The 25,150-nt window shown below is 37.2% G+C and overlaps 1 pseudogene; it reads left to right on the top strand.

Annotated features, from left to right (window-relative positions):
- The window catches only part of LOC142865796 (SH3 domain-binding protein 5 pseudogene), a 32,198-nt pseudogene extending 13,407 nt beyond the window's left edge, over positions 1 to 18,791 (top strand).
- Positions 18,792 to 25,150: the final 6,359 nt, after the last annotated feature.

The raw sequence follows: 25,150 nt of genomic DNA, 5'->3' as shown, positions 1-25,150 counted from the left end.
AATCTTCTGTATAGTTTTTGTATTATTGATTTCATTTAAATATGGTCTTATCTTGGTTATTTATTTTATTCTGCAGAGTTTGAAATTGGTGTGCTCATCTTTTCCCAGTTCTTTGACACAATTCCTTAGATTGTTGATTCGTGACCTTTCTGTCTTTTCGATGTAGGCATTTACAACTATAAATTTTCTTCTCAGGATTGCTTTAGCTGTGTCCCACAGATTTTGATACCTTGTGTACCCTTTATCATTTGGTTCAAAAATCTTGTAATTTACATCTCATTTTGCTCCTTGACCTGATTATCATTCAGCAGTAGATTTTTTTAGTTTCCATGGCTTTGTGTAGAGATGAGTGTTTCTGTTGGAATTGATTTCTAATTTTATTCCATTATGGTCCAAGAAGATGCATGGTATATTTTTTTTAATTGTTGAGACATATTTTGTGGACTAGGATATTGACATTCTTACATTATGTCCCCTAAGCTGATGAAAAAAAAATATATTCAGTGATTTTCAGGTAGAATGTTCTGCAAATGCCTGTTAGGCCCATTTCTTCTAGATTTTTGTTTAAGTGCATTGTTTGTTTATTTGCTGTTTGGAAGATCTGTCCTGTTATGTCAGGGGAATGTTGGTATCACCACCTTTTATACTCTTACAGATTTTTTATTTTGTTTAGATCAAGTAGGAGTTGAACTATGAATCTTGGTGCACCTGAGTTAGTTGAAATATATTTAGAATAGTTATGTCTTCTTGTGGAATTGTCCCCTTTCCCATTGTATAATAACCATCTTTATATTTCTCTATTTTTTTTTATTTGAAGACTAAGTTATCTGAAATGAAAACTGCTACACTAGTTTTCTTTGGGTTTCCATTTGAATGGAATATTGTTTTCCATACCTTCACCTTGTGTCTGACTGAATTCTTGAGGAATAGATGTGTTTCCTAAAGACAACTGATACTTGGCTTGTGTATATTTATCCATTTGGCCAGCCTGTTTCTCTTTAGTGAGAAGTTCAAGCCATTCACATTTATTGAAATAATTTATAAGTGTGGTGAATTTCTGTTCATCCTATTCAGTTGAACTTTGTTGCTTTATTTTCTCTCTTGAGCCTTTGTAGCATTTGGTCATTGATCTTTAGCTTTTGGATGATTTTACACTCTCTAAAGGGCTCAGGAATATCAACAAGAAAAATGTCAAACAACTCCATTAAAAGCTTGGCAAAGGACATGAACAGAAACTTTTCAAAAGAAGACAGACTAATGGCCAAGAAACATATGAAAAATTGCTCAGCATCTCTAATCATCAGGGAAATGAAAATGAACTCTAGTTAAAAAAAAAAAAAAAAAAAACTCTAGTTAGAATATATTTTATCAAAAAGTCCCCAAACAACAAATGTTGGTGTGTTTCCACAGAGATGGGAACACTCATATACTGCTTGTGGGACTGCAAACTTGTACAACCTGTAAGGGAAGTTATACGTAGATAGCTAAAAGACCTAAAAGTAGAACTATTGGATCCAGAAATTCTACTAGTAGGGATTTACCAAAAGGAAAAAAAAGACATGCTATTCAAAAGGCATTTGTACTCAGATATTCAGAGCACCACAATTCATAATTGCAAAGATGTGGAAACAATCCAGTATCCATTGATACACAGGTGGATTGATAAAATGTGGCATATGTATACCATAGAATACTACTCAGCCATAAAAAGTGATGAACTAATATCCCTTGTACTATCCTGGATGGAGCTGGAGCCCATTCTTCTAAGTGAATTATAACAAGAATGAAAAATATAAGCATAATGTGTACTTATCATTAAATTGATACTAATTGCTCAACACTTGTGTACACATATGGAAGTAAAATCTTAGGGAATAGGTAAGGTGGGAGTGGGAGGAAGGGATGGGTAAATTCATACCTAATGGATATGGTGCATAATGCCTGGGGGTTTAGCACATTTGTAGCTCTGACTTGGATGGTGCAAAGTCAATATATGTAACCAAAGTGTTTGTACCCTTATAATATTCTGAAATAAAAAAATGTGTGTATGACCTTTTGACTCTGGCCTCTTCCATTTATCATAATACATTTGAGATTCATCATGTATCATGGTCTAGTCATTTTTAATCCTGAGTATAATTGAATTGTATAACTGGACTAATATTTATTTGTTGATTCACCAGGAGAAGGACATTTCATGTTTGTAGTTATTGATTATTGTGGACATAGCTGTTGTAAATATTTAAGTACAGAATTCTGTGTGAATGTAAGTTTTCAATTCACTAGGGTAAATACTTAGCAGTGGGAATGTTGGATCATTTGGTACATGTATTTAACTTTTTAAGAAACTGCCAAACTATTTTCAGAAATGGCTGTGTCATTTTGAAACCCCAAAAGTGATGATTAAGAGTTTCAGCTGATCTACAACCTTGCAATTGGTACTACTCAGAGCTATTCTCGTTTTTTATTTTGTGTATTTTGTTTATTTGTTTGTGTTGTGTTACTTTAGTCATTATGATGGATGTGTAGTGGAATCTCATTGTGGTTTTAATTTTGATTTTCCCCAATAATTAATTATGTTGAGGACATAGTTTCTTTTCAGATTTTTTGCTCATTTTTACTAGGTTTGCTTATCACTGAGTTTTGGAAGTTCTTTATATATTCTGGATTCAAGTTCTTCATCAGATATGTGATTTGTAAATGTTTTTTTCAGCTTTTTTTTAATTTCAGCATATTATGGAGGTACAAATATTAAGGTTATGTATATTGCCCTTTGCCCCCACCTCGAGTCAGAGCTTCAAGCATGTCCATCCCCCAGATGGTGCACATTGCACTCGTTTAGTCCGTATATACTTATCCCCTCCTCCCCCTCCCACCTGCGTGACACCCAATAAATGTTATTCCCATATGTCCACTTAGGTGTGGACATATGAAACCAATATGCTGGTGAATACATGTGGTGCCTATTTTTCAATTCTTGGGATACTTCACTTAGAAGAATGCATTCCAGCTCTATCCAGGAAAATACAAGAGGTGCTATACCAATGCTATACCATTGTATACCATTGTTATACCACAGCTGAATAGTACTCCATGGTATACATGTACCACATTTTATTAAACCACTCATGTGTTGATGAACACTTGGGTTGTTTCTACATCTTTGAAATTGTGAATTGTGCTGCTATAAACATTCAAGTCCAGGTGTCTTTTTTATAAAGTGTCTGTTGTTCTTTTGGGTAGATTCCCAGTAATGGGAATGGCTTTTCTTTTTATTCTCTTATTGTATTTTGTAAAGAAATTAATTAAAAATAAATTCATGACATTCTAGCAATAATTTCTTTATTTTATGGATTGTGGTTTTGGATCTTTTCTAGAATGCTTTCCCAATTCTAAATCAAAAAATTTTACTCTGATATTTTTTAAAAATTATATGGTTTTGCAATATACATTTAGATCTGGGATTCATTTTATGTTAATTTTTATATGTAGTATAAGTTTTAGTTTGAAGTTCATTTTTTTCATATGTATGTACAATTGCCCCAGCACCATTTATTGAAAAGACATTTTTCCCCAGTGAAATGCATTTGTATATTTGTCAGAATTCAATTGACCATATTTGTCTTATTGAAGCTCTCTATTATGTTTTATTAATCCATGTATCTATACTTTCACCAATAGTTGATTACTGTAGCCTTACAGTAAGTCTTGAAATCAAGTCCACAAGCATTATGTTTTTGTAAACCATTTTGTATATTCTAACTTCTTTAAATTTCTGTATAAATTCTAGAATTAACTCATCCATTTTTTTAATCCAACAAAAATACCTGCTGGGTTTTAGATTTTGCATTAACGAATCTATATGTCAAATTGGCAAGAAAGACATCTTTACTGTTAATTTTATTATGAATATTGAATTTTGTCAAATTATGTTTCTGCATCTATTTAAATGATCATTTGATGTTTTTCATTTGCTCTATAAACAGGGTGAATTATGATCTACCTTGATAACTGTGCTGTGTGTGCTTGAAAACAATGTGTATTCTGGTGCTGGTTACTGGAGTGCTCTATAAATGTCAATTAGGTCAAGTCATTTTATATTTTGTTGATGTAATTTATACCTTTGCTGATTTTTTTTTGTTTACTTGGTCTATAAATTCTTGAGGGAGAAATGTTGAATTCTCCAATTACTCTTATGGATTTATCCATTTCTCATTTCAGTTCTGTCAAGTTTTGCTTCATGTACTTTTGAACTCTGTTGTTATGTGCATATATATATATATTAGGACTGTTGTGCATTCTTAGTGGATTGACCATTTTAACATTGTGTTATGTCTCTTATTATCCCTGATAATTTTCCTTGTTATTAAGTCTACTTAAATTTATACAAAAATGAGATTGTTTTAAAATTATTTTTAGTTTCATTTATTTATGTTTTTAGAGTCAGTTCCTTGCCACATTGCCCAGAATGTCCTCTGTTTCCTGGGTTAAAAGTATCATCCCCTCTTAACCTCTTGAGAAGCTGGGACTAGAGGCATGCACCACCACACCCAGATGAGATTTTTTTCTTTAATTAATGTTTGCATAATGCATTTTTGTCATTTTTCACTTTTAATTTACCTCAATTTTCATATTTAAGATGGTTTATTTTGGACAGCAAATGGGGTCATGTTTTCTCCTTCGGTGGATAATGCTTGACTTTTAGTTGTTGGAAATGGACAATTTATATTTTCTGCAATTATTGATATGGTTGAATTTAACTCTACCATTTTATTATTTCTTTTTCTTTGTCTCTCTTTTTTTTGCTCTCTTTCTCTATTTTCTGTTTTATTTTGGATTTTTTTAGTATTTAATTCCAACTTACCTATAGGGTTTTTTTATTTTTATAATTTTAAGGGGCACACACAAGTGCAGTTTTGATGTACTTGAGAAGTGATTAGTGGTGAGGTCTGTGCATTCATTGCAATAATCACCTAGATAGTGTACATCGTGTCTGTTAAGTAATTGTCTGTTTCTTATTGCTCATCTCCCTCGTACCCTCTTACACTCCCAGGTCTCCAATGGCTATTATTCTACACTCTACTTCCTTGTGTACATATAATTTAGTTCTTATTTATAAGTGAGAACATGTAATATTTGGCTGGCTGCTTCTGAGTTATTTCCCTTAGAATAATGGCCTCCAATTTCCATCCATGTTGCTGCAAATTGCATGATTTTATTATTCTTTATAGCTCAATATGTGTGTGTGTCTGTGTATCACATTGTCTTTGAAGAAATGCTAGATTAGGTTTTTTAGACTGAAATAAAGTAATAGCAGAGAGAACCTTAGAACTTCAGAAATGAAGAAATAGAAACATAAATGGGTAATAACTAGATAAATATAATAATTATTAAAAAATATATATGATTGTTGAAAATAAAATTATTAAATTATTGGGAGGCAACTCAACAATTACAGATGTAACATATATATTAGAAACAACATTAAGGAGGGAGAAAAAAGATCTAATGTGACTATAAGTGATGTGAGTTGGCAAGATGTTAACTTTAATTAAATTACAAAATGTTTGGTCAGTATATTGTAATCCCAAGAAAAACTACTAAAAAAATTACAAAAAAAAAGTCAGGCATGGTGGCTCATGCCTGTAATCCTAGCACTCTGGAAGGCTGAGGTGGATGGATAGCTTGATGTCAGGAGTTCAAGACCAGTCTGAGCAAAAGCAAGACTGTCTTTACTAAAAATAGAAAGAAATTAATTGGCCAACTAAAAATATATAGAAAAAATTAGCTGGGCATGGTGGCGCATGCCTGTAGTCCCAGCTCCTTGGGAGGCTGAGACAGGAGGATCACTTGAGCCCAGGAGTTTGAGGTTGCTGCGAGCTAGGCTGACGCCATGGCACTCTAGCTCGGGCAACCGAGTGAGACTCTGTTTCAAAAAAAAAAAAAAAAACCCCAAAAGATTCAGTCAAAATAAAATTGAACATTCCTTCAAGATAAAAATCCTTGCCAAACTAGGCATAGAAGAAACATACCTCTAAATAATAAAGGTGTCACTTTATGGTGTCACTTCATGGACACTGAGATTGGGTCCATATCTTTGCCATTGTGAATAGTGCTGTGATAAACATACAAGTGCAGGTATCCTTTTCATATAATTATTTATTTTTTTTTAGGTAGATTCACAGTAGTAGGATTAGTGGATCAAATGGTAGTTTTATATTAAGTTTTTTGATAAATTCCCATACTGTTCTCTATAGAGGATGTGCTCATTTACATTTCCATCAACAGTGTATAAGCATTCCCTTTTCTTTGCATCCTTGTCAATATTTCTTATTTTTTTTTTTACTTTTTAATAGTAGCCATTATAACTGGTGTAAGCTGATATCTCATTATAATTTTAATTTGTGTTTCTCTGGTGATTAGTGTTGTGAAGCATTTTTCATATATGTTTGGTTATTTGTCTTTCTTCTTTTGAAAAAAAATGTCTATTCATGTACTTTGTCCATTTTTTAATGAGATTGTTGTTGTTGAGTTCCTTCTTTTTTTATTGCCTCATATTATGGGGGTACAAATATTGTTAGGGTTACATATCTAGCCCCTCCCCCTCCCCCACTCTGCTATGCCAGAGCTTCAAGCATGCCCAGCCTCCAAGTGGTGTACACCACACCCACCCTGTAAGTGCATACCCTTCCCCTCCTCCCCCTTTCCACCTGCCCACCTCCCGGTAACAGATTTTTTTTTAGACATTTTGATTACAGTGTATATCTTTGCCTCTCCCTAAAAAGGGATAGAGGCAATCCCTTCCCACCCACAATGCTCACCACATCATTAAGATGTGGGTCTCCCCCCCAAATCCCTATTGAACACTACCATTTTTTGAGCACCATAGTTTTAGTCTGTCAGAACCAATTTGATGGCGAGTAGATGTGTAGCCCATTTTCCAGATCTTGTGTCCTCTCACTTTGTATTATGGGCTTAAGCTTAATCCAGGATAGCATAAACAGTGCTAGCTCACTGTCATTTCTTAGGATTGAGTAATATTCCATTGTGAGCATATACCACATTTAGTTATCCATTCATGAATTGATGGGCACTTGGGTAGTTTCCATGACTGTGCAATAGTGAATTGTGCTGCCATAAATATTCGGGTGCAGATGTCTTTATAATAGAGTGACTTATGTTCTTTTGGGTAGATGCCCAACAATGCTATTGCTGGGTCGAATGGTATTTCTATTTCCAGCTGTTTGAGGTATCTCCAAATACTTTTCCACAAAGGTTGCACTAATTTGCATTCCCACCAGCAGTGTAAGAGTGTTCCTGTCTCTTCACATCCTCACCAGCATCTGTTGATTTGGGAATTCTTGATACAGGCCATTCTCACTGGGATTAGGTGGTATTTCATTGTAGTTTTGATTTGCATATCTCTAATGATTAGAGATGTTGAACATTTTTTTTATATGTTTGCAGGCCATTATTCTGCCTTCTTTGGAGAAGTTTCTGTTCATTTCCATTGCCTGTTTCTTCATGGGATTGTTTGATTTTTTCTTGTTTATTCCTTTAAGTTCTAGATAGATTCTTGTTATTACACCTTTATCAGAAGTGTAGAGAGCGAATATTTTCTCCCATTCTGTGGGTTGTCTATTTGCTCTAATGATTGTTTTCTTGGCAGTCCAGAGCTTTCTTAATTTGATCAGATCCCATTTGTTTATTTTTGATGTGACGGTGATTGCCTTGGGGATCTTCCTCATAAATTCTTTGCCTAAAACAATATCTGATAGGGTTTTCCCAAAATCTTCTTCTAGGATTCTTAAAGTTTCATGCTTTAGGTTTCGGTCTGTTATCCATCTTGAGTGAATTTTTGTGAGAGATGAGAGGTTGGGATCCTGATTCGCTCTTCTGCATGTTGCTAACCAGTTTCCCCAGCACCATTTATTGAAGAGAGAATCTTTTCCCCATAGTATATTTTTGTCTGCTTTAGCAAAGATTAGGTTACCGTATACAGATGGTTTGATCTCTGGAATCTCAGATCTATTCCAGATATTGATGCTTCTGTTCTTGTGCCAGTGCAAGGCAAATTTAACTATTATTGCTTTATAGTACAGCTTGAAGTCAGGAATACTTATGCCTCCAACTTTTCCATTCTGGGAGGTTTTAAATTACTGATTCAATTTCTGAGCTTGTGATTGGTCTGTTCAAGAACTCAGTTTCCTCCTGGGTGAAATTAGGGAGGTTGTGTGAGTCCAGGAATCTGTCTATTTCATCTTCATACTGTAGTTTGGGGCATATAGATTTCTATAGTAGTCAAACATAATGTTTTGTATTTCTGTGGAGTCTGTTGTGATCTCTTCTTCTTCATTTCTTTTTTTTTTTTATTTCGGCATATTATGGGGATACAGATTTTAAGGTACCAATAAATGGCCACATCCCCCCCTCCCCCCAAAAGTCTGAGTCTCTATCATGACGATCCCCCAGATGGTGCACATCTCACTCATTATGTATGTATATACCCGCGCCCCTCCCCCCTCCCACCTGCCCAATACCCTATTACTGTAGTACCTATGTGTCCACTTAGGTGCTACTCAGTTAATACCAGTTTGCTGGAGAATATATCTGGTGCTTGTTTTTCCATTCTTGGGATACTTCACTTAGTAGTATGGGTTCAAGCTCTAACAAGGAAAATATAAGATGTGCTATATCACCATTGTTTCTTAGAGCTGAATAGTACTCCATGGTATACATATACCAAGTTTTATTAATCCATTCTTGGATTGATGGGCACTCGGGCTGTTTCCACAGACTTGCAATTATGAATTGTGCTGCTATAAACATTCGAGTGCAGGTGTCTTTTTTGTAGAGTGTCACTGGATCATTTGGGTAGATACCCAGCAAAGGGATTGCTGGATCAAATGGTAGATTCACTTGTATCACTTTAAGGTATCTCCATATTGCTTTCCACAGAGGTTGAACTAGTTTGCAGTCCCACCAGCAGTGTAGGAGTGTTCCTCACTCTCCGCAACCACGCCAGCATTTATTGTTTGGAGATTTTTTGATAAAGGCCATTCTCACTGGGGTTAAGTGATATCTCATTGTGGTTTTGATTTGCATTTCCCTGATGATTAGAGATGTTGAGCATTTCTTCATATGTTTGTTGGCCATTCTTCTGTCTTCTTTAGAAAAGTTTCTGTTCAAGTCCTTTGGCCACTTTTTAATAGGGTTATTTGATTTTTTCTTCCTGATTTTCGTGAGTTCTAAGTATATTCTAGTTATCAGTCCCTTATCGGATACATAGGATGCAAAAATTTTCTTCCATTCTGTAGGTTGTCTGTTAACTTTCATGACTATTTCTTTGGCTGTGCAGAAGCTTTGTAGTTTGATAATGTCCCATTTATTTATTTTTGTTGCTGCTGTGATTGCCTTTGGGGACTTCTTCATAAACTCTTTCCCAGGCCGATGTCTAGGAGAGTGTTTCCAAATTTTCCTCTAAAGTTCTAATAGATTCATACCTTAGGTTTAAGTCTGTTATCCAGCGTGAGTTGGTTTTTGTGAGAGGTGAAAGGTGTGGGTCCTGTTTTAGCCTTCTACAGGTGGCTATCCAGTTTTCCCAGCACCATTTATTGAAGAAGGATTCTTTTCCCCAGCGTATGTTTTTGTCTGCTTTGTCAAAGATTAGATGGCTATATGAGGATGGTTTTATATCAGGATTCTCACATCTGTTCCACTGGTCAATATTCCTATTTTTGTGCCAATACCAAATTGTTTTAATTACTACAGCTTTGTAGTATAGTTTGATATCTGGCATATTAATGCCTCCCATTATTATTTTTGTTGCCTAGAATTGCTCTTGATACTCGGGGTCTTCTTTGGCTCCATACGAAGCGTAAAATTATTTTTTCTATATCTGTGAAGAATGCTGATGGGATTTTAATAGGTATTGCATTGAATCTGTAGATAAGTTTGGATAGTATAGACATTTTGATGATATTGAGTCTGCCGATCCACGAGCATGGTATGGATTTCCATTTGTATACATCCTCTGCTATTTCCTTCCTCAGTGTTTCATAGTTCTCCCTGTAGAGGTCTTTTATGTCATTGGTTAAGTATATTCCTAGGTACTTTAATTTCTTTGTTGCTATTGTGAAGGGAATTGAGTCTTTGATTTGGTTCTCAATTAGATTGTTGTTGGCATATATGAATGTCTCTGATTTCTGTGTATTGATTTTGTATCCTGAGACTTTACTAAATTCATTGATCAGTTCCAGGAGTTTCTTGGTTGAATCCTTGGGGTTTTCTAGATACAATATCATATCATCAGCAAACAGTGAAAGTTTGATCTCTTCTGCCCCTATTTGGATACCTTTGATTCCATTTTCCTGTCTGATTGCTGTAGCCAAGACTTCCAGCACTATGTTGAACAGAAGTGGAGATAGTGGGCAGCCTTGTCTGGTTCCAGTTCTAAGTGGGAATGATTTCAATCTTTCCCCATTCAGTATGATGTTGGCTATGGGTCTGTCATATATGGCTTGTATCATTTTTAGGTATGTCCCTTCTATGCCTATTTTCTTAAGTGTTCGTATCATGAAAGGGTGTTGAATTTTGTCAAAAGCTTTTTCTGCATCTATTGAAAGAATCATGTGGTCTTTGTTTTTGCTTCTGTTTATGTGGTGAATTGCTTTTATAGATTTACGTATGTTGAACCATCCCTGCATCCCTGGGATGAAGCCCACTTGATCGTGGTGGATTATTTTTTTGATAAGTGTCTGGATTCGGTTAGCTAAGATTTTGTTGAAAATTTTTGCATCTATATTCATTAGGGATATTGGTCTGTAGTTTTCTTTTTTTGTTGCATCCTTTCCTGGTTTTGGTATCAGAGTAATATTCGCTTCATAAAAGTTGTCGGGGTGGTTTCCGTTCTTCTCGATGTTGTGGAATAGTTTCTGCAAGATAGGTACTAGTTCTTCTTTGTAAGTATGGTAAAATTCAGGTGTGAAGCCATCTGGACCGGGACTTTTCTTTTTAGGGAGATTTTTAATTGCTGTTTCTATTTCAGCTGTTGAGATTGGTCTGTTCAGGGAATCTATTTCTTCCTGGTTGAGCCTAGGGAGGCTGTGTGTTTCTAGAAATTTGTCCATTTCCTCCACATTTTCCAGTTTGTGTGCATAAAGATTTTTGTAGTATTCATAAATTGTATCTTGTATCTCTTAGGGATCAGTTGTGATATGTCCTTTTTTGTTCTGGATGGAGCTTATTAGAGATTTCTGTTTTCTGCTTTTCGTTAGCAAGGCCAATGGTGTGTCAATTTTGTTTATTTTCTCAAAGAACCAACTTTTTGTTTTATTAATCTCCTGAATAGCTTCCCTGTTTTCAATTTAGTTTAGTTCTGATTTGATCTTGTTGATTTCACTTCTTCTGCTGGGTTTGGGGTTGGTCTGTTCTTCTTTTTCCAGCTCTTTGAGTCGTTTCGTTAGATTGTCTATTTGTGATATTCTAGTCTTTTGGTTATAGGCATTTATGGAGATAAACTTTCCTATCAGAACTGCTTTAGCTGTGTCCCAGAGGAGTTGATAACTTGTCTCTCTATTGTCGTTTTCTTCATAGAACTTTTTTATTTCCGTCTTGATTTCTTTATTTATGAAGTAATCATTTAGTAGGAGGTTGTTTAATTTCCACGTTTTTGTGTAGAAATGTGAGTGTCTGTTAGGGTTGATTTGTACTTTTATTCCACTGTGATCTGAGAAGGTACATGGTATGATTTCTATTTTTTTTAATTTCTTGAGATTTTCTTTGTGTCCTAGGATATGTTCAATTTTAGAGAATGTCCCGTGAACTGATGAGAAGAACGTATATTCAGTGGATTTTGGGTAGAATGTTCTGTAGATGTCTGTCAGACCCAATTGTTCTAGAGTTTTGTTTAAGTCCATTATTTCTTTATTAATTTTCTGTTTGGAGGATCTGTCTCATGCCGTCAGTGGGGTGTTGAAATCTCCGGCGATTTTGGAGTTGCTATTAATCCATTTGCTTAGCTCCAGTAAGGTTTGTTTTATGAATCTGGGTGCACCTAAGTTGGGTGCATATATATTTAAAATTGTTATCTCTTCTTGTTGGACTGTGCCCTTCACCATTATATAATGACCCTCTTTGTCTTTTACTACTTTTGTTGGTTTAAAAACTAAATCGTCTAAAATTAGAACTGCCACACCAGCCTTCTTTTGACTTCTATTTGCTTGGAATATTGATTTCCACCCTTTTATTTTTAGTCTATATGCATCCTTGCAGGTTAGATGTGTTTCCTGAAGACAGCATATACTTGGCCTGTATTTTCTTATCCATTCAGCCAGCCTATGTCTCTTGAGTGGAGAGTTTAAGCCATTCACATTTATTGAGAGAACTGATAGTTAAGGTAGATTACTGATCATTCTGTTGGGTTGGATGTTGTTTCTATGATTTCTGTCTTGAGCCATTGTAATATCTGACCTTTAGTATCTCTGGGTTTTGGTTGTTTTTATATTCGTGGGTTATTATTATGATGTTCCGTGCATAACGCTGTTTTAAGTACTTCTTGTAGGGCTGCTCTTGTCTTGGTGAATTCTCTGAGCCTTTGCTTGTCTGAGAACGTTTTATTTCTCCTTCATATACGAAGCTTAGTTTTGCAGGGAATAATATTCTAGGCTGGGTATTGTTTTGTTTCAAAAGAGTGAGAATGGGGCCCCAGTCTCTCCTTGCTTGTAAAGTCTCATTGGAGAAGTCTGATGTTATTCGAATTGGCTTTCCCTTGTATGTTACTTGCTTCTTTTGTCTTACAGCTCTTAGAAGGGCCTCTTTAGTTGATACTTTGGTCAGTTTGATGAATGCATGTCATGACGTCTTCCTGTTTGCGTTGAATCTCCCAGGGGTCCTCTGAGCTTCTTGAACTTGTATATCAAGATTTTGAGCAAGGCCTGGGAAATTTTCCTCTATTATGTCTTCAAACAGCTTGTCCAACCCTTCAGTGTTGTCTTCTTCCCCTTCTTGTAACCCTATGACCCTCACATTAGGTTTCTTCACATAATCCCACAGCTCTTGTAGGCTTTGCTCTTTTCTCCTGTTTCTCTGCTCTATTTCTGTGACTGATTTATTTAATTGGAGGGTGTTATCTTCAAGCTCTGAGATTCTTTCTTCTGTCTGATCTACCCTGTTCTTGAGACTTTCCACTGTATTTTGTAGTTCCTTGAATTGATTCTTCATTTCCAGGAGTTCGGTGACACTTTTCTTCATTGTGTCTATTTCTTTTCCCATATCCTGGACGCTTTTTGTGGTTTCTTTATGTTGGTAATTGACTTGCTGTTTCAGCTGGGTGAGTGTTCTTATGATCCACATACGAAATTCCTCTTCTGTCATATTGGTTGCCTCATTTTGGTTGGTGTCCTTTTCTAGGGGCCTGGTGCTCCTCTTTGGGGGTGTGTTTTCCGTTTGGTTCTTCATATTTCCTGAGTTCTTTCGCTGGTTTCTTCCCATGTCGATCAGTTTTTGTTTCTTTCCTTAAGTTATTGTTTGGGTATTCACACACCTTGTTTAGTTTCTGAGGCGTTAGGTGGTCTCTGTGGGTGAAATTGGACCACTCCCTGTATATTGAGTCAGTGGGTGCCATGGAAAGGCTGTGCAAGATGCCGTCCCTGTCAGTAGGTAGTGTTTGCTTGGACGAACAGGCTTTACTGTTGATTTTGTGTCCTGTTAACAGCTCTTGTTCTGAGCGGAGCTGGGTTGGGTAAGCCTTCCCTCATGCCGTTAGCAGGGGTCAAATTTCCATTCTCTGCTTCCAGGGAAAGCTTTCAGGGCGGGGCTGGAATTGTCCCGCTCAGCCAGAAAGTCTGTGTGTGGGGGTCGGGCTGTCTGAGACCGGCAATCCGGAGCGGGCCTCGCTTCTTTCCACCCTCCCCAACTCCACATCTACTCCTGGGCCTATGCCAGCAGGCCAGACCACAATCCACCAGGCCTCCCTGGACTGTGATGCTGGCGGGGAGGTTCCCTGCACAGGAAGGCCACCTGGGTTGGGTCCACGGCCTCCTCCTGGGAGGAGGGTTGACCTCTAGGAAGCCGATCCGCCCCTGGAGGCACACACACCTCAGTAGGCTGTTCACATATAACCCTTCTGTGCTCCGGGCAATGCTAGCCCTTGGTGCAGGGGATATGGTCTGCAGGTCCGATCTCTGGGTCACAGAGTTCAAACTGTATCCCCACCAGGGAGAGGATTTCCGGTCCCAATTCACCCACAGGGAGCCCAAGCTGGGTCTATGTCTCTCAGCCTCTGAGTCGGCACCGTTCTCCTGGTAACACAGTGCCAGCAGCACCTGAGAGGGCGGGCGGGTAGGGAGCTCACAGTCTGAGTCACCCTGAGTCAGGTGTAAGGTCCCAAACGGGAAGGTCCCATTCCCTGGAGTTGCCTCCGGCTGGTGGCTGTATTGTCTCTCTGGGCAGCCGCGGGTAGGGTCGGAGGAGGGTAGGAGGAGTCAATATGGTGCCTGCCGCGCGGCTCGGGTCTGTGCACACGGCGGTGCCCGGAGGAAGTTGAGAATCTGGTGCCACGTCTGCTACTGGCTCGCCGCTGGCTGGCGGCGGCGGTGGTCTCTGAGCTGGTGTCCGCAGGTTTCTCTACCCGCTGGGGAGCCTACCAGCAGTCCCGAATGCAGGGGAGGGGAAACAGCAAATCCACCTACCCTTGCCGCTGGTCTCCGGGCTGCTCCGGTGGTCTCAGCCTCCAGTTCTCCTCCGCAGCCTCCTCCCGTGGAGTCTCCCCGGGTCTCAGGTACCCCTCCTTCTGGCCCTCATCCACTGTATGCTCGTCTTCTTGCTTCATTCCTCTAATTTCTGCTAGAGTCTGTCTTTTCTGCAGAGACACTCTGTCTGGCGGTGTTATTCATCCGCCATCTTGCCCCCCCCTTCTTCATTTCTTATTGAGGTTATTAGAGTCCTTTCCCTTTGGGTTCTTGTCAGCCTAGCCAGAGGGCTGTCAATTTTGTTGATCTTTTCGATAAACCAGCTTCTGGTTTTGTTGATCTTCCATATAATTCTCTTATTCTCCATTTCATTTAGTTGAGCTTTGATCTTAGATATTTCTTTCCTTCTGCTAGGATTGGAATTGATTTGCTCTTTTTTCCCCCAATTCCTTGAGTCTATTCATTAGGTTGTCAGTGTGTAATCTTTCTGTTTTTTGGATGTGAGTGTTTATTGGTATTAGTTTTCCTCCCAGATATGCTTTTGCTGAATCCCATAGGTTTGGTAAGATGTGGCTCCATTGTCCTTTTGTTGGAAGAAATTCTTGATTTCCCTCTGAATTTCTTCCTTGACCCAATAGTTATTCAACAGTAGATTGTTTAGTTTCCATGAATTAGTTATGTGGTGTCTATTTTTGTTAGTATTGAACTCTAATTTTATACCACTATGGTCAGAGAAGACAAAGTATTATTTTTATTTTCTTGAATTTTTTTAGATCAGCTTTGTGGCCTATTATGTGATCAATTTTTGAGAAGGATCCATGAGCTGTTGAGAAGAATGTAAATTCAACTTTTTTTGGGTGAAATGTTCTGTATAGATCTCTCAGAACCTTTTGATCCATAGCTTTGTTTAGGACCCTTATTTCTTTACTTAATTTCTGTTTGGAGGATCTATCCAGTTCATTTAGTGCTGTATTGAAGTCCCCTGATACTATGGCAGTATTGTTTAAGGTGATATTTAGCTCAGACAAAATTTGCTGTATTTCTTTGGGTGCTCCTGCATTGGGAGCATAAATATTAACAACTGTTAGATCTTCTTGTTAGATCTTCCCTTTTATCATTATAAAATGGCCATCTTATCTTTTTTTTTTTTTAACTTTGGCTAATTTAAATCTAATGTTGTCTGGTAATAATATAGCAACCCCTGCTTTCTTTTGACTTCTGTTTGCCTGGATGATAGTTTTCCATCCTTTGATCTTCAGCCAGGAGGCATCTTTATGGTTTAGGTGTGTTTCCTGTAGACAGCAAATACTGGGCTTGTGGAATTTTATCCACTCTGCCAGCCTATGTCTCTTCAGAAGATAGTTTAAACCATTTATGTTTATTGAGAGGATTGAAGTTGGAGGAAGATTTCCATTCATATTGGTGGGTGAAGTCCTGTTGCTTTGTCTTAGACCTTGAGCCATCATGGAGTTAGAGATTTAGACTTTAATTCTTTGAGGATTTTATTTTGAGGAGTGTCTATTGCCCTGTTCACTGTGAAAGGCAGGGCTGAGAATTTCCTGTAGTGCTGGTCTGGTCTTTGCATATTCCTTCAGTGATTGCTTGTCTGAGAAAGATTTTATTTCGCCCTCATAGATGAAACTTAATTTTGCCAGATAAAGAATTCTAGGTTGGGCTTTGTTCTGTTTTAGAAGATTAAGGATAGGCACCCACTCCCTCCTGGCTTGTAAGGTTGCAGATGAGAAGTCTGCAGTTAGACTGATAGGCTTTCCTTTATAGGTTATTTGTTGTTTATGCCTTGCTGTATGGAGGATTGCTTTTTTCACATTTACTTTGATCAGCTTAATAACCACATGACGAGGCAATTGCCTATTCACATTTTTGTCTCCCAGAAGTTCTGTGCACTTCTTGAATTTGGATATCCAGATTTCTAGCTAGGCCCGGCATATTTTCCTCCAGTGTGCCGTAAAATAAGTTTTCCAACCCTTGTGAATGCTCCTCTCCCCTCCCCCTTTCTGGAATCCTAATCAATCTGAGATTTCACTTTTTTACATAATCCCATACTTCCTGTAAGCTTTGATCTTGTGTCTTGTTTCTGTGCACCCTTTCTTCCTCTGATTTGTTTAGCATGTAGGTATAATCTTCAAGCTCTGAGATTCTTTCCTCAGCATGGTCTATCCTGTTTTTGAGGCTTTCCACTGTATTATGGAATTGAATATTTCCTTCATTGCCAGAATTGCTGCTTGGTTTCTCTGAATTACTTCTATATCTTTGGAGAATTTTTCATTCACTGCCTGGATTGTTCTTGTGGTTTCTCTATGTTGGGTTTCTATTTTCTCTTTGATTCTGTTGAGCTTTCTAACAATCCATATTTGGAATTCTTCCTCTGTTAGTTTAATCATATCATGTAAGTTGGTGTCAGTTGGTGGAGAATGAGTATTTTCTTTTGGAGGTGACTTTTCTCTCTGATCTTTCATGATTCCTGATGTTTTTTGCTGGTTCTTCCTCATCTGGATACTTTGTTGAGGACCAGAGGTGCTGGAACCCGATTATGAGCTGTGTCTTGGGTTCCTTTGGAATGATCTTGGAAGAGCTGGGGAGGATATGTTCTGGTCCTGTATCATCTAAGAGGAGTTTGGGCCTATTGGGTTATCTTTGACCTGATGTTTTCACCTTCTGTCCACAGAGTTTTGTGGGTTTGGGTCCCTTGCTTAGACACCCAAGTGATCATTCACTCTAGTGAGATGGAGACCAGTTTCTACCACTAGGATGAAGCAGGAAGCACTGTGTTAAGCACTGAGTTTATCCTTTCTTTTGTTCTCTGTGGTTTGTGGGAAAGAGTCAGTTATCAATATATCCCAAGATCTTTGTATTGCGCTCTAAGCCTCTAAATAGGATATACTGGTGTCTCAGTGTTAAGTGAATGTCTTGCCACTCCTAAGAGTTCCTCAAGTCCTCATGAATAGCAGCCTCCTTTGCTACTCTGCCTTGCTAAGACAGGCTCTGCTCTCTGGGCACAGAACGCCAATGGCTGAATGCAGCTAGAAACCACCCAGGTCCAAACTTGTGAGATAGCCACCGAACAAAGCACCACTCTCAACTTTCCACTCTTCTAAATTCAGCTTCTGAGGCCACCTTCCAGGTTAGGGCAGAGGGAAAGACTGAGTTCACTACCAGAACAGCCCTCTGTAGAGTTTCCATGCTAAGGAGTAGTGTGGCAGAGCTGGGAAATGGCTTCTGGGTTTGCACCCTCTCCCATTCGCTACTGTTTCAGTGGAGCACTGTAAGCTCAACAAGTTGCCTTCTCCAGAAGCCCGAACAGTTCAGCCAGTTTAGGGTAGAGGGGGTGCCAGAGAAAAGCTTCCAGTGCAGCCCCCCGCAGCATCTCCAAGCTTCAGGGCAATGCGGTGGTGCTTGGCTGCCAGGTTTGGACCCTTTCCCCTCCCGCTACTGTTTCAGTGGAGCTCTGGGGGTTAAAAAAGATGCCTTCTCCAGCAGTTCCAACAGTTTGTCTGGTTTGAGGTAGTGGGGATGCCTGGAGAACGCCTCCCCTGTGGCTCTGCACCATGTCTCCAAGCCACGGGGTGGGGCTGTGGGGCTGGGAAGTGGCTGCAGAGCTCGGACTTTCTCCCCACCCACTACCATTTCAGCAGCACGCTGGGAACTCGAGATGCTGCCCTCTCCAGAAGCAGGAACAGTTCAGCTGCTTTGGGGTAGTGGGGATGCTCAGAAAACTCCTCCCGTGGGGCTCGGGTGGGGTGGCAGGGCTGAGGAGTGTGTGCTAGGTTCAGACCCTTCCTGCACTCCCCACTGCTTCAGCGAGGCACTGTGTAGAATTCAAAATGCTGCCTGCTCCAGACTCCCCTCCAAACCGCTAGTCTGCCCAAGTTGCTACCTCCCATCAACTTCAGGCAGTTCCCCGCCTGTGTGAGAGTGGGGATCAGTGGGGAAGGGATCGTCTCCCTGTGTGTGGGAGAAGGAATGCCTCCTCCGGCCAGCCCGTGGGGCAGCAGATGCACGGACGTGCTCCCTCCCCACTATATTTCTGACTCCCCGGGTTTTGTGGAAGAATTTCGGTTCGCCTTTGATTGTTGTCCATGATTTCCATATCCCAGTGTCTCTTTTCAGTCTTTCAAGGCTGATCCAGAGTAGGTGCAGATGACTTGCATGTGGTTGTCTGCCCTCTTCACCTCTTACCCTGAGAGCTGCAAGCCAAGAGGTCAGCCCTATTCCGCCATTTTTCACAACATTGAGTTCCTTCTAAATTCTGGATATTAATCCTTTGTTGGTTGCCTAGTCTGCAAATATTTTCTACCATTCTGTAGTATTTCTGTTCACTCATTTTATTATTTCCTTTGCTGTAAATAAGTTTTATAGTTTAATTAAGTCCCATTTGTCTATTTACAATTTTGTTGTTTATGCTTTTGAGGTCTTAGTCATGAATTCTTTACCTAGCCCAATGTCCAGAAGAGTTTTACCCAAGCTTTCTTGTGGTATTTTTTATAGTTTCAGATCTTACAGTTAAGTCTTTGATCTATCTTAAGTTGACTTTTGTATCTGGTGAGAGATAGGTGTCCAGGATCATTCTTCTGTATGTGGAGATCCAATATTTCCAGCACCATTTATTGAATTGTGTGTCCTTTCCCCAGTGTATGTTTTTGTTGACTTTGTCAAAGATCAGTTGGCTGTAAACATCTAAGTTCTCTATTGTGTTCCATTAATCTATGTGTTTATTTTTATGTCATTTCAATGCTACCTTGGTTACTATAGCTTTTTTAGTATAATGTGTGGTCAGGTAATGTGATGCCTCAATCTTTACTCTTTTTGCTTAGGATTGGAATTGCTATTCAACCTCTTTGTTGGTTGCATATACATTTTGGGATTGTTTTTTTCTAATAATAGGAAAAATTGTGTTGGTATTTTGACAAAGATTCCATTGAATTTGTAGATTTCTTTGGGCGGTATAGTCATTTTAATGATATTACTTCTGATCCATGAGCATAGGATACTTTTACATTTGTTTGAGTCACCTCAATTTCTATCATCAGTGTTTTATAGTTTTTCTTATAGAGATCTTTTACATCCTTGGTTAAATATTAATATATCCCTAGATTTTTTTTGTACCTATTTTAAATGGGATTACCTTCTTGATTTGGTTCTCAGTTTGATCATTATTGGTGTTGTCCTGAAAGTCTACTGAATTCATTTATCAAATATGAGAGTCTTTTGGAAGAGTCTTTAGGGTGTGTAGGTATAAGATCATATTGTAAGCAAACAGAGATTATTTGACTTCCTTTTATCAAATTTTGATGCCTTTAGTTTCTTCCTCTTGCCTGATTGCTCTGGCCAGCACTCCCAGTACTATGTCAAATAGAAGTGGTGACAGTGAGCACCCTTGTCTTGTTCCAGTTCATAGAGGGAATACTTTCAATTTTTCCCCATTCAATGTGATGTTCACTGTGGATTTGTGGTATATGGCCTTTATTATTTTGAAGTATGTTCCTTCTATGCCTAGTTTAGTAAGGATTTTTATCTTGAAGGGATGTTCAATTTTATTTTAACTTCAACTTTTTGTAATTTTTTAGTAGTTTTTCTTGGGATTACAATATGCTGACCAAACATTTTGTAATTTAATTAAAGTTAACATCTTACCAACTCACATCACTTATAGTCACATTAGATTTTTTTCTCATTACTTTATGTTGTTTATAATATATGTGTTACATCTATAAATGTTGAATCACATCCCAATAATTTAATAATTTTATTTTCAACAATCATATATATTTTAAATAATTATATTTATTTAGTTGTTACCAATTTATGTTTCTATTTCTTCATTCCTGAAGTTCTAAGGTTCTCTCTGCTATTACTTTATTTCAGTCTAAAATATCTAATCAAGCATTTCTTCTAGAGCTATTACACTTACTCCAAATTCTCTTAGCTTTCATATATCTATGAAAGCCTTGCCTTCATTCTTGAATGATTTTTTGCTTAATATAGAGTTCTATGATGACTGTTATTTTCTTTTAGTACCACTATCTTCTGACTTCCATACTTTTAATAGGAAAATCTTCATCATTTGAATTTTTGTTCCCCCATATGTTATATTTTCTTTGACTGCTTTCAAGATTTTTTTCCTTCATCTTACATTTTAGCAGTTTAATTTCATGTTTGGATTCATTAAGCTTCTTAAATCTGTAATTTTTGAACAGTTAGGGGAAAATTTTAACTATTATTTGTTCAAATATTTTTATTCCTCCATCTTTTTCACTTCTTCTTTTCAGACTTCAGTGACATAATTTTTGGACACTTTCATTTTGTCACATTCCTACTTAATTATCTTGTTCAATTACTTTGATTTTCTTTTTGTTCATCAAATTGTATAAATTTTGTTTATTTGTCTTCAAGTTTACTATTTCCAATATCATCTTCATTAGTGAGCCCATCCGATATTTTTTCAGATGTGTTAACTTTAAGTTATAAAGTTTCCACTTTCTTTCATATGGTTCTATTGTTTAGTTTCTAATTCTCTGCTGAGAACTTATATCTTCTCATTTGTTTCAAGAGTGCTTACTCTTACTTCATGAAACATATTTAGAGTAGTGATTTTAAATCCTTTGATAGTTCTAACATGTGGTTCATATCATCATTGTTTTCTATGATCTTTTCCTTTGAGAATTGAGAATTTTTCCTTATTCTTTTTATTTCAAGTAATTTTGTATTGCATTCTGGACATTTTGAATAATATACTGTATACTCTGGGTAATGTTAAAATTCTCTGTAGGAGACTGATTTCTTTCTTGCTATTTTAGCAGGAATCAACACTTTTAGGTTCAGACCACAAGTTATGTCTCACCTTCTGTGGGCAGTGGTTCCAGTATGCATTCAGTTCTAAATTTTGCTATGGTATTTGGAGTTTTCCAGTTCATGTGCTGCTAAAGGATAGGGGCTTAATGGAATGGTATTTTAAATTATAGTTAGGTTCTTATTTAATTTGCTATGAACCTTTGGGTTTCTGCCTTACATTCAAAGCTTGTAAGAAAACCTAAAATTTATGTAAAATCACATATTTTTAGGGTATTATAAGAAAAAAACATGTAGACCATAAATGAAAAATTCTAAATATTTCCAAAAGTTTACATGTTTCTTTTATTATCTGGAATAGATTCCCAGGTGAAGAGAACTAAATAAGACTTTACAAAGTCATATGAGTTGGCCAGAATACTGTATTTATTTTGTCAATAAGGAAATGATAACATATATTTACATCTGTGAGCCTATGAAATATGAAATAACATGAACTAATAGCAGTTAGTGCAATGATAGTAAGGGAAGTTCTTTAAATAAAAAAAAGTCTTAAAGAGGTCCTGAGAAAACTGGATAGCCACAGATAGAAGACTGAAACAGGACCCACACTTTTCACCTCTCACAAAAATCAACTCACACTGGGTAACAGACTTGAGCCTTAGGTGCGAAACTATTAGAATTCTAGAGGAAAACGTTGGAAATACTCTTCTAGACATTGGCCTAGGCAAAGAATTTATGAAGAAGATCCCAAAGGAAATCACAGCAGCAACAAAAATAAATAAATGGGACCTGATCACATTAAAAAGCTTCTGCACAGCCAAATAAACTGCCAAGAGAGCAAACAGACAACCCACAGAATGGGAGAAAATTTTTCAAGCTACACATTCGATAAAGGGCTGATAAGTAGAATCTATTTAGAACTCAGGAAAGTCAGCAAGGAAAAATCAAGCAACCCTATCAAAAAGTGGGCAAAGGACATGAAAAGAAAGTTTTCAAAAGAAGACAGAATAATGGCCAACAAACATATGAAAAAATGCTCAACATCACTAATTATCAGGGAAATGCAAATCAAAACTGCAATGAGATATCACTGATCTCCAATAAAAATGGCCTTTATCAAAAAGTCCCCAAACAATAAATGTTGGCATGGATGCCAAGAGACAGGAACACTTCCACACTGGTGGTGGGACTGCAAACTAGTTCAACCTCTGTGGAAATCAATGTGGAGATACCTTAAAACTATACAAGTATATCTACCATTTGATCCAGCAATTCCACTACTGGGCATCTACCTAAAAGATCAAATGACACTCTACAAAAGGGACACATGCACTTGAATGTTTATAGCAGCACAGTTCACAATTGCAAAGTTGTGAAAACAACCCAGGTGCCCATCAATACATGAGTGGATTAATAAAATGTGGTATATGTATACCATGGAATACTATTCAGCTTTAAGAAGCAAATCTCTGTATTTTCCTGGATAGAGCTGGAACCCATACTAGTAAGTGAAGTATCTCAAGAATGGAAAAACAAGTATCATATGTACTCACCAGCAAATTGGTATTAATGGGTCAACACCTCAGTGGACATATAGGAATAACATTTATCGGGTGTCGGTTGGGTGGGTGAAGGGAGGAGGGGATGGGTATATATAAACATAATGAGTGATATGTACCACATTTGGGGGAGGGTCATGCTTGAAGCTCTGACTCAAGGGGGGAGTAGGAGCATGGGCAATATACATAACCTTAACATTTGCATCCCCATAATATGCTGAAATATACAACAACAACAAAAAGAAAATGTATGCAACAGTGAAAAAGAATTGCATGGAAAACTCAAGACTTCATCTAAAGGAAATTTTTTGAAAATTCTATATAATTGAAGCAGTGCATAAATTTACCTCAAAAAGTAGCAGAACTGAAAAATCAAGATGAATAAAAGAGAATCTTAGCTAATAATCAGACAATTTTTCAGAAGTTTGTATAAGCCTAGCAAACTCCCTTGGCTTAACAGCAATATTTTACTTTCAAATTTTCATTCTTTGGAATCCAAAGATTTGCTAAATTTTAAACTATTTTTACAAGGAATAGAAGAAATATTTGTTGTATGACCATCTTCTAATAAAAGCTAAGTATTATATTATTAACTGCATAATAACTTTTAGAAGAAAATAACTTATATAGTAACTTTCAGAAAAAAAAATTCTGTACTATGCAAGTGTGGAATGGGTAGGCTTAATCCTTAGTGGCAGTATTACACAATGTTTATAAAAGTGATATCTAGAGTTCAACAACACTTGTTTTTCTTTCTAACTCTGCTGCTTACTGACTAGCTCTGTCATATTAAACAAGTTACTTAAACATCATGGCCATCATATTCCTCATCTGTCGAGTAGTAATAATAATTATAAAGATATCACAGAGCTATTGCAATGACTACATGAATTAATATAAGTAAAGCATGGCATATAAATACTCCACTAATATAATTATTAATGATGTACTACTAGCAGTTGAGAAATAGGTCACAATCGGTCCCATTTGGTCATTAAGTCACAACCCAGCCTTTTAGAGTTGTGTTCACAAAAATGATTCTTTTCTTGTTACAGATGAATAGAAGGAACTCTATATGGTTAAACAAAGGCTCATACTGGCTCTAGTATAAAATTTACTTTTTGGCACTAAATGTCAGATATTCTTCATATTTTAGCATTAAGTGAATCCTGTTTGGAAGCTAGCACCTGCTCTTGGAACAGCCACTATTTTATATGTACAAATTAGTGAATGGTAGCATGTCAGAGCTCAGTAGTTAACTAGATACATGTGGGAGTTAGAAATGAAAGAGCAACCTAATGTAGACCAAACCACAGTGAATAAACACATCCTGAGTTACTTCATAACTCATTTGGGGAAATCTAGTGAAGTAAAATTTTAGCCAAAGAACATGTAAACTCAAAAAAGCTGAAACTTATTTCTTGAGTTAACTTTGTAAAGTTCTGAACATATGCAGTCATTCACTTACTTGCTTCATGAAATTTGTAAATAAATGTTTCTGCCTATTTCCTTTACTTATATAGTGGTGCTGGGACAAGAGTGTCAGTGGTGACACAGTGTCCAGCCAAAGGAACTGAGGAAAGACTTCTTTTCTAGTGATTTTGTGGTGGTAGGAATGATATTAGTTTTACTTTTATAAAAATTGAAATTATAAAGGATATTTGGTGAGTATTCATTTGTGCTTTTTTACATTTTAAATAACCTGGTTATTTTTCTTTCTGTATCTTATCAAAGGGAGCTCAATGTAATATTAATAATACTTGAAGCAAGAACTAAAACACACCTCAACTAGAAAATATTAAAATATATTTGTAGTCCTAAAAAGTGTAAATCAAAGCTAAAAATGATTAGTAGCTCAAAAGGTACCGGAAAGGCAATATATATATTGGAAATAATTCACACATGGAACCAACCACATGGCTTTTTGATTTATTTCTACCTTTTATAATGACCAATATAAGAGAGAAATATAATATAGGCACAATGTTGTGGAGGTCTTGATATCAATTCCTGGCTATTGTTTTATGTAATCAAATGTTTGTATCATGTGTCATATTATACAGAGGGAACAAAACATCTGAGAATATTTAC

Source organism: Microcebus murinus, chromosome X (assembly GCF_040939455.1).
Source record: "Microcebus murinus isolate Inina chromosome X, M.murinus_Inina_mat1.0, whole genome shotgun sequence".
Classification (NCBI taxonomy): Eukaryota; Metazoa; Chordata; class Mammalia; order Primates; family Cheirogaleidae; genus Microcebus; species Microcebus murinus.
The sequence above is the reverse complement of the archived record's forward strand: the minus strand, read 5'-3'. Positions and strand labels throughout refer to the sequence as shown.